The 10,000-nt window shown below is 36.4% G+C and overlaps 1 protein-coding gene across 1 annotated transcript in view; it reads left to right on the forward strand.

The window, feature by feature from the left end:
* Positions 1-10,000, forward strand: part of LOC115232418 (vitamin D3 receptor) — an 822,423-nt gene that overhangs the window by 135,889 nt on the left and 676,534 nt on the right. Inside the window, exon 2 of the mRNA XM_036514413.1 lies at positions 4,478-5,821. The gene's annotated coding sequence lies outside the window, so the exon portion shown is untranslated. The remainder of the gene's footprint in view (positions 1-4,477; positions 5,822-10,000) is intronic.

Raw genomic sequence — 10,000 nt, forward strand, 5'->3', positions numbered from 1 at the left:
GTTATGCGTAGGGTGCCATATATTTGGCTTTGTACTTAGTGTTGTACTAGTGAATGCCTAAAGAACCATACGAAAATTATGTTTGTTTTCAAACTTGAGATTACATAGAAAGTATTTTGCATAGGATATGAGCAGTTCCCATGAGCACTACCTTTTGAATTTCTGCCATTTATTATTATTATTATTATTATTATTATTATTATTATTATTATTATTATTATTAAGGCGGCAAGCTAGCAGAATCGTTAGCACGCCGGATAAAATGCTTAGCGGCATTTCGTCCGACTTTACGAGGTCGACTTTGCCTTTCATCTTTTTGGGGTCGATAAAATTAGGGCAAATCAAGTACTGGGGTTCATGTAATCAAATAGCCCTCTCTCCTACATTTCAGGCATTGTGCTTATAGTAGAAAGGAACGATGACAATGTACAACGGTCCTTGTATCTTGTTTGGCCAAATTGGAACGTTTACTTTTTCGCTTCCTGTGCGTTCTCATGAGTCAGGCGGACCAATTGTTGCCAGCGCCCTCTGGATAGCGGGTTAAGCATGCCATGGTTGTAATGCAGACATACGGCTACGCTACTTATAGATTGTCCCGGACAGTAAGCCAGTGTGGTCTTTGTAAGATTTGCCTTGCAGCAGGTCATCTCTTTGATGGAACTCCAATCCTGGGTCAAGAGAAGACCAAGATGAAGTACCTGGCATGTGGAATGTTGTCAGGAGCCCTCTGCCGGTCGGGGGATCCAGTCGGTGAATGCTTTGCAGTAGCATGTATAATAGATATATATATATATATATATATATATATATATATATATATATATATATATATATATATAATATTATAGGATATAATCATTAAGATGATTATATCAGGGGTAAACGTTAAAATGATGATATCAATGACTGGCGTATAAAAGATCGCCATATCGGTAAAATTAATTTTTAAGTATATAATTATAAAAACATAATTATAATTAAGGACGCTGGAGGGCCAACGGCAATACACTAGAAGTAGATATGAAATGTCTGCAAGCCACTCTAAATTTGTTCTCCTTTTATAACACAAGGCTGGACGCGAGGCAATCGACAAGAACATTTATATAATTTCAGATAACTCTCTATCTTAAGATTTCGTGTTCTGTAATAAAAATTACTTTACATTCTTCAGTAGAAATACACTGACAATGTATAAATGAGAAATACATATACATACCAATAAATTTCTACGTACAAATATCAATAAAAAAAAATGCATTTTCCGTGTATATATTATAGCTAATCGCCCGTCTCAGCTATGTGGTTAATGCCAGAAATAGTGCCGGAGTGAATATTGTACCGGAGTAAAATATAATAACAAAAGAACTCAAAAATATATATACGCATAGATTGAGGATATAATCATTAAAATGATTATATCAGTGGCTATCGTACCAAAAAACACCAGATCGTTAAAATTTATTTTTTAGTATATAGTTATAAAAATATACTTATAATTAAAGGCGCGGGATGGCCAACCCCAATACGCTAGAAGCAGATGTCAAATGTCTACAAGCCACACTAAATTTAATAATAAATCTCTGAATGAGATATAAACAGTAGCTGCACGACAATGTGAAGTATATCTGTCACTTAAATGTGGCTAACCACTAAGGTTGGATGCTACTGTAGCTTGTAGCCCCAGGGGAACATCTTCTCCAGCTGGTTATTGACACACTTTCTGTGCCCTATCAGTATTTGCAAAAGGAAGCCATCCTTCCCATCGTCGACCTGACGTGATACGTACGGACCCGGGTTTCTGAGTATTTACCGGTCGTCGTTCTCTTTTTATAACATAAGGTTGAATGCGAGGGAATGGACAAGAAGATTTATAAAATTCCGTGCATGTAGAGTTTATTTTGAACTAGCAGTGCTCTTTGGTAGCACTGCTAGGCTAGAGATTTTGGGAAATTAGCTATGCTGGGTGAAAGCAATGTTCTTGGAGAAACTAGACCTCGATGAAAATGAAGTAGCTGGTCTCTTCCGAATGAGTTTCGGGCCTGGTACCACCACGGCTATCTTCCAAAAATCCCTTGCCTAGCAGTGCTACCGAGGAATACTGCCAGTTCGAAATAAGCTCTACATGCACGGAAGCGCTGTCAAATGGAACTGTCCAAGATGTGCGCAGAGGCAAAGCAGGAGTGTCTTTCGTTTTAGACAAGACAAGTTGTAAGAAATGAATAAGTAAAAACTACTGCCGTCACTCGCAATCGAAATTGACTTGGTATCCTCGTGTACCATTATTTATCTATTTATTTATTTATTTATTTATTTATTTATTGCTAATGGATCTTGGTGCCCATGTAGTTTCGAACAGAAACAGATATCTGCTTGATCGAATGGAGCTTCAAGAATGTAGTAGCTAGTGGAAGAGAGAACTGGCGCTTTCTAATAGACGCAAAGAGGATAAAAACTAATGATTACCCTCAGCGTGATTTGAACTCAGAGTGCAAAAATGGTTGAATCCTTTCTGTCCGATACTTCGACGTTTCTGGCTGATAGAAACAGTAGCCCAAAATTCCTGAGATGACGCACCTGCTACCCCCCAAAAAGCTGATGTCACATTGGATAGTGTAGGTTTAGATTCAGTAAGAAACACAGTTCATTTGAATTCTGGGTCTTAACAACTCTGTATTCAATTTCTCACTCCCGCCCTCCTTTCCCTCCTTTTTCTCTCTCTTCCTTTCTCTTCCTCTCTCTCTCCCTCTCTCTTCATCTCTCTCCCCCCCTCTCTCCTTTTTCTTTCTCTCATACTTTCTCTCCCTCTCCCCCTCTCTCTTCCTGTCTCTTCATCTCTCTCCCTCTCTCTCTCTCTGGTGGTGGAATAAACACAGACACAAATACAAACAAACATACATACATACATACATACATAATACATACATAAATATATATATATATATACATATATATATAGCTTGCTTACCAACCACATGGTTCCGGGTTCAGTCTCATTGCGTGGCATCTTGGGCAAGTGTCTTCTACTATAGCTTCGGGCCGACCAAAGCATTGTGAGTGAATTTGGTAGGCGGAAACTGAAAGAAGCCCATCATATATATGTATATTTATATGTATGTGTGTATATATGTTTGTGTGTCTGTGTTTGTCCCCCAACATCGCTTGACAACCGATGCTGGTGTGTTTACGTCCCCGTCACTTAGCGGTTTGGCAAAGAGATCGATAGAATAAGTACTAGGATTACATAGAATAAATCCTGGGGTGGATTTCCTCGACTAAAAGTGGTGCTCCAGCATGGCCGCAGTCAAATGACTGAAACAAGTAAAAGTATATATATATATATATATATATATATATAGTTCAGCAAAAATTTAGATTTAGATGAATATGGTACTTAAGTTAAAGGCACCAGAATTTGGTATGGTATTATCCATATAAATCAAATGGGGTGATTATAATCAAAATAAACAATAGGAATATCCAAAGGTTGTGTAGTACAATCGTTTCATGCTACTTCATTTAATTAAACAATGTAAGTATTACATCAGTTTTAAAATGTAGAGCAATCTTCAGCCACATATGGAATTTTTTTTTTATTTAATTGATAATGTCATTTTATACATACATATATATATATATATATATATATATATATATATATATATATTCCCTCTGTATTTTTCGGTTTCCCTCTTCATAACTGTTTAAAATATTGAGTTTTGTTATGTGTGTTTATGTATGTCAGAGAGTGAGTTTCTTTGATGTATTACACATATTTACTTCAAACATTTACAAAACATGCACAAATACACACACGGGTATGCACATGCATAATGGCGGACACATGTATAAATAGTAACTCTGATGCCTTTACTTAAGCATACATTCTTTCACAAATACATATACACATACACATGAACGTGCATATGTATACATATACACACAGTTATACATAGCTACAGAGAGGTTCACTCGCATATATATATATATATATATATATATATATATGCACACATTCCAGATATACAGACACACACGTAGTCACACACAAACACACACGCACGCACACATAATCACGTACATATACCCGAACGCACGTTAAACGGGTAGAAATTTCGATGCACACGTAAACATACGCGGTTTCACAGACACACGCACATGGAAAGACATATTCACAGGTATACATGTACTGACACACTGATACACATGTATATAGATGGGTGCAAACAGGAAAAATTGATAGCGGTAAAAATGCATAGAGAAACACACAAACACACAGTCACATACAAACACACGTTACCTAGGCGTGCATTGGCCTACACTGATACATATAGATACTGACAGACGCATGCACACATACATGCTTATAAATATAAATAAATACATACACACGCAAGCAAGCGCGCACACTAATTCATATTTCGGATTCTAATATATCTGACTACATGTTACATACGTATCTTTTCTTTCTCTTTATTAGATCACCAGTAAGCAAAAAGTTGTAGTCTAAACGAAGTGCAAGTTCATTGATAAAAACAACTCACCTACCTACCAACCAGTCGACTTGATATAAGCATAATAACGATGTAGACTGCTTCTGCATCACTTCAGGTCTCTAATTTGATTCCACATCAGCTGCAAACTATCACCAACAGGTAGCAAACTACACGCTATTCTCACAACAGCTTCGCTGCTGCTTGCTCGCACTACAACAGATTCACAAATACACGCTATTCCTACAACAAAAACTGACTTAATCGCTGGCTTCATACTCAAAAGAAAACCAAATTCACTCGAAGTTCGATATTCACAGCACAGGTTCAAATTTACTTTACAACACAACTCTTTAAACTAATACTAAGTTTATTGTTGGCTTTACTACAGATTTTCACCGTCTCCCGTAACAGTTTCATAAGCTACCTCACAACAGAATTCGTTGATGCTTCTTAATTGTAACAAGTTCGAAGTTGTTCAGTTCCCACATGTGCCGAATCACATGCTAACCTCAGACAAGAGTCACATCTACGATTCCTGGTTGCAGTTACCTGCTAACCTAATAACATGTAACGAGCTTACCCGAAGACTCACTAAGTTACCCATTCTTGTCATTCCTTTGCTCTCACATCAGTTTTATAGTTCATTCGTTATTCACTGTTCGAACAACGATTTTACCGTTACCTGAAAAACTCTCAACACTTATCCATCCACCCAGGATTTCCATGTATACCAACCAGGTTATCTATTTTTTTTAGATCTACTCGTCATCAGTACAGCAGGTTTAAACTTAACCTCGGGCCACACAAAACATCTACAGCTACTTGCTAACTTTGCAATACATCCGCAGTAACCAAAAACTTTTGCAACATTTTCAGAATCGTCCACTTGACTCATAAGTCACAGATAACCGCAGTCGCCTCTGAATGATTACTAGAAGTTATCAAAGTTTGCAAACATGCTCTCTACGTAATTGCAAACTACACAAGTAATATCAACCAACCCACTTACTTGCTATACAGAAGATGCCAAATTAACCTATACCTACAGGTAACCGGAACTGCAAAACATACCCAATAACTACCCACCATTTTCAAAAGAGTAATTTTTTTCCACTCATTCACCACCCGAAAGACAAAGAACAAAATAGCAGTCAATAAACAGATTACCAGTAAAACAATAAACTATCAAGCAACTTCCAAACCACACTAAACTACATGTAACAAACACAACAACCAACCTAGTAAAGTACTCAATGCGCCATACAGAGCCACCCTTACCCGTTTACCCACCGTTTAGCGCTCAAAGAACATTGAAACGAGCGTTCGAGGTAAGTAAAACTTTGCTTTCTGTGTCATTTATACATTTTCATTTATTTTCAAATCATTTTTCGCTATTTGAGTTTTTCCTTGTTTGAATAGTTTTTGCAATAACTCTACATGTGAACTCGGTGTTATTCTCTCTCTCTCTCTCTCTCTCTCCTCTCTCTCTCTTTCTCTCTCTGTTTCACACATACACGCACACACACACACACACACACACACACACACACACACACACACACACACACACAAACACACACGCAAACACAAATACACACACACGCTCACACGCACACACACACACACACACTTTATCGCACACTTTCTCTCTCTTTCTCTATCTCTCTCTTTCTCTATCTCTCTCTATCACTCTTTCTTTTCTCTCTCTCTTATTTCTCTATTTCTCTCTTTTTTCTCTTACTTTCTTTCTCTCTCTCTTTCTTTGTCTCTGTTTATTTCTATTTCTCCCTCTCTCTCTCTGTCTTTCTCTCTCTCTCTCTTTCTATCTATCTACCTCTTTTTCTCTATATATCTCTCTTTTTCTATTCCTATTTCTTTCTCTTTCTTTTTCTCTCACTATCTCTCTCTCTTTTCTCCCTAGCTCACTCTCTCTTTTTCTCTTTATCCCTCTCTCTCTCTTTCTTTTTCTCTCTTTCTCTCTTTCTCTCTACTTCTCTCTTCCTTTTTCTCACTCGCTCCCTCTCTCTCTTTTCTTTCTATCTTTTTTTTCTCTCTCTCTTTATCTTTCTCTTTTTCTTTCTTTTTCTTCTCTTTCTTTCTTTTCTTCATAGTATCCAGATTTTAAAATAAATTCTAGGGTCAATGTCTTCAACTAAAGCCGCATTTCCCAACATGGTTACACGGAAAAGTTCAGAGGTCTCACATAAAAATTTGGGAACTGGGACACTGGCTCATTGAAAAGGGCCACAGGCTCAATGAAAGGAGCCACACAACTGCCACTCTGTTTCTTCCCTAAATTTTCTCTCACTATTTACAACTCTCTCTTTCCTTACTATATGTAACTCTCTCTTTCTCTCTCTCTTTCTCTCTCCCTTTTCTCTCTCTCTTTCTTCCCCCCTCTCTCTCTCTCTCTCTCTTTCTCTCTTATATGTATACTTAAGCGAAAGCTTTTTTTACAGTGTATCGCTGGGAGTTTCATGCATGAATTTGATGAAATTCATAAATACGCTTCAAACTTTGGGCCTCACGGAGGCAGCGACAAGTGACAGAGGCTTTGACAAAAGACCGTTCTTGAGAAGACCTATCAAGCCAGGTGAGATCGTTGTCGTGGCCGATGCCGGTGTCTCGCAACTGACACCCGTGCCAGTGGGACGTAAAAAGCACACCCACAACACTCTCGGAGTGGTTGGCGTTAGGAAGGGCATCCAGCTGTAGAAACCAAAACCCAATCAGACTGAATGAAACCTAGTGCAGCACTCCAGTTTTCAGTCAAACCGTTCAACCCATGCCAGCATGGAAATCGGACGTTAAATGACGATAATGACATACATACGTACACATACTTATGCACGATTATAACTATAACGATTATAATTATTATTGTTGTTGATGTACTTATCATTACCTATTTTAATATATTAAAATATATACGGAATTTTTAACGGTAAGACAGAAGTTCGGTGCCAAGAAACTTTTAATTTGGATTTATATATACTTTTTATCAGCTTCTTCGTTTTGCTTATACTGAAACACAAGCATCTGTGTGTTTGTGTGTCTGACAGTATCGCTGCAGGTAAGTTGAATATGTTTGCATGTTGCCCGTTTCCATATGTAATGTTAATAAAACACCATACTGATGTATATGAACGTAAGGAAATAAATATTACGCACACACTCACACTCACACACATACACACACACATACATGTATATACAAGCACGCACAGACACACACTCAGTATTTGTGACTACTTGTAACTACTCCACAGCCATGGTGTTACGTAAATTTCGCATCAAAACTATGGAACAATCTGTTACTTGTGTCAAAATACATGACTAAGCTAAACCCTTGATTACAGTAATATTTCAGTCCACCATCCACTATATATATATATATATGTATGTATGTATGTATGTATGTATGCATGTATGTAGGTATGTATGTATGTATGTATGTATGTATGTTGTATGTATGTATGTAGGAATGTATATATATATATATATATATATATATATATATATATATAATATATATATATATATATATATATATATATGTTACGGAGATGTACTTGCATAGCAAGTGACCTGATCTGAGATCGTGTGCTGGAAGGAAAATAATTGCAGCGTGGAAGGTGTTTATAAGCCTTTTAAGAAACACACAAAAACCGTTAGATTCACTTCAACATTTAAATTTAATTTGCTAACATGCACATAGATGTGTATACACACTTACACGTGTTTGTATATGAGTGTGTGAACGTATATGTATGTCTATATGAGCAGGCATGGAAGTGTCTTTAAGAAATTCGTTTTCACGTCCATATGGTTTCAAGTTTGACTGCACCTGTATGACATCTTAGGTAAGTATTTTCACCTATAACTTCAAGAAGACTAACGATAAAAGCAAACCTTCGGCAAACCAATTGTGTGTGTGTGTGTGTGCGCGCATGTGTGTTCATAAGTGTTGTGTATGTGATCAAGAACGTTATGTGTGTGTGTGTGTTGGTATGTCAATACCTGCTTTTCCGTTGACACCACTCTAAACCAAGAATTTGCTTTTATTATTATTTTTATTTTTGTGGCCTCTTTTTTTTGGTATCCCGTAACTTCGAGGTTCAACTATTAATGTCTGATAAGATGATATCCAGGTCCAAAATTAAATTCTAGGGTCGCTATCATCGACTAAAACAGTATTTCCCAGCCTAGGTCTACGACAAAGTTCACTGGTGTCACAGAAAAATTTGAGAATTGGGACACAGGTTGAATGATGTGGGGTACATAGCTACCACTCTATTTCTTCCTAAAATTTTCTATTACTGTCTGTAACTATTGAAACTTACAAAAAGACACGCACACACACAGACACACAGACACACAATGTATTTTTCTGTATCTTAAGTTTCGTCATAACAGGAAAAAGGATTCATTTGACACTTCGATAATAATTTATCATTGATGAATAAAGTATTAAGGTGGCATTGGAAAGTATTGCATGAATTAAATATTACGTTACTGAATTTGAAGTTTACACATCCGGTGACACTCTTTGAGTCACTTTGTTGAACTTTCGGACAGTGTAATGTTTCTGAATGGCAAAATGCTTGAAGAACAAGTCTTAGCTGCCAAATGTGACTTTTGGATATATTTAAAAAGCTAAATTTACTGAACAAAGTTACAAGGTAAAAATATAAATCTATTAATTTGCAAAGAAGCTACAAGAGCTTTTTTTTTTTTTTTTTCAAAAATTAGATCTATTCAAGATAGTAAGAGGTTGATGCATTTTCGATCCCTTTCCACTACTGAGAAGGAGCTGCAAAAGGGTTATATCTCAGTGTACACCCAACACTTGAAAAAAATTGCAGAATGATAAAGAAATTAGGTTCAATGATCTGGAAATGAACTTTCCAAGTTGGGTGGTAAACTCGTTTGGGACATATCAGACAACAAGAAAGCCTTACTGGGCTACAGAATAATCCGACTATTTAAGCTAAATTTAATCATAGGTTCAATAACATGTCAACAAGCAGTGAAATTGTTATGGCATCCACATTGCTTTGGCAGAAAGTAAAATTATAACTCATTGCTTGTTCTAGTTGAATCAAATTTTAGCTGAGTACCTTTCCTATTATCAAAAGTTCACACTCAGCTAATAAGTTGTAAGTTGAGATGATCTTCATTAGTCGCAAACCATTGACAATGATATCGAGAAGCGAGCAAAACTGCCTCGGTCACAATGACCTCATTGAATGAATTCAGTAAAAAGTTTATATGATATATCGTATTTTACTAAAATATTTTTTGTGCAAAAAACATGATTATCTTTCAGAAGTTATAAACTTATGATGGCAATGAAAGTTTGTGTTATATCGCAAAAAATAATGTACGCTTGTGAATGGTTGTTTCATGAACCCACTTTTTTTCTGAAATATAGAGAATATAATAGAGAATAAATGTGTAATTGATAGACATTGATATTTTTTATGGAGTTTATAATGTTGATGTTA

This window comes from Octopus sinensis, linkage group LG2 (genome assembly GCF_006345805.1).
Source record: "Octopus sinensis linkage group LG2, ASM634580v1, whole genome shotgun sequence".
Taxonomy (NCBI): domain Eukaryota; kingdom Metazoa; phylum Mollusca; class Cephalopoda; order Octopoda; family Octopodidae; genus Octopus; species Octopus sinensis.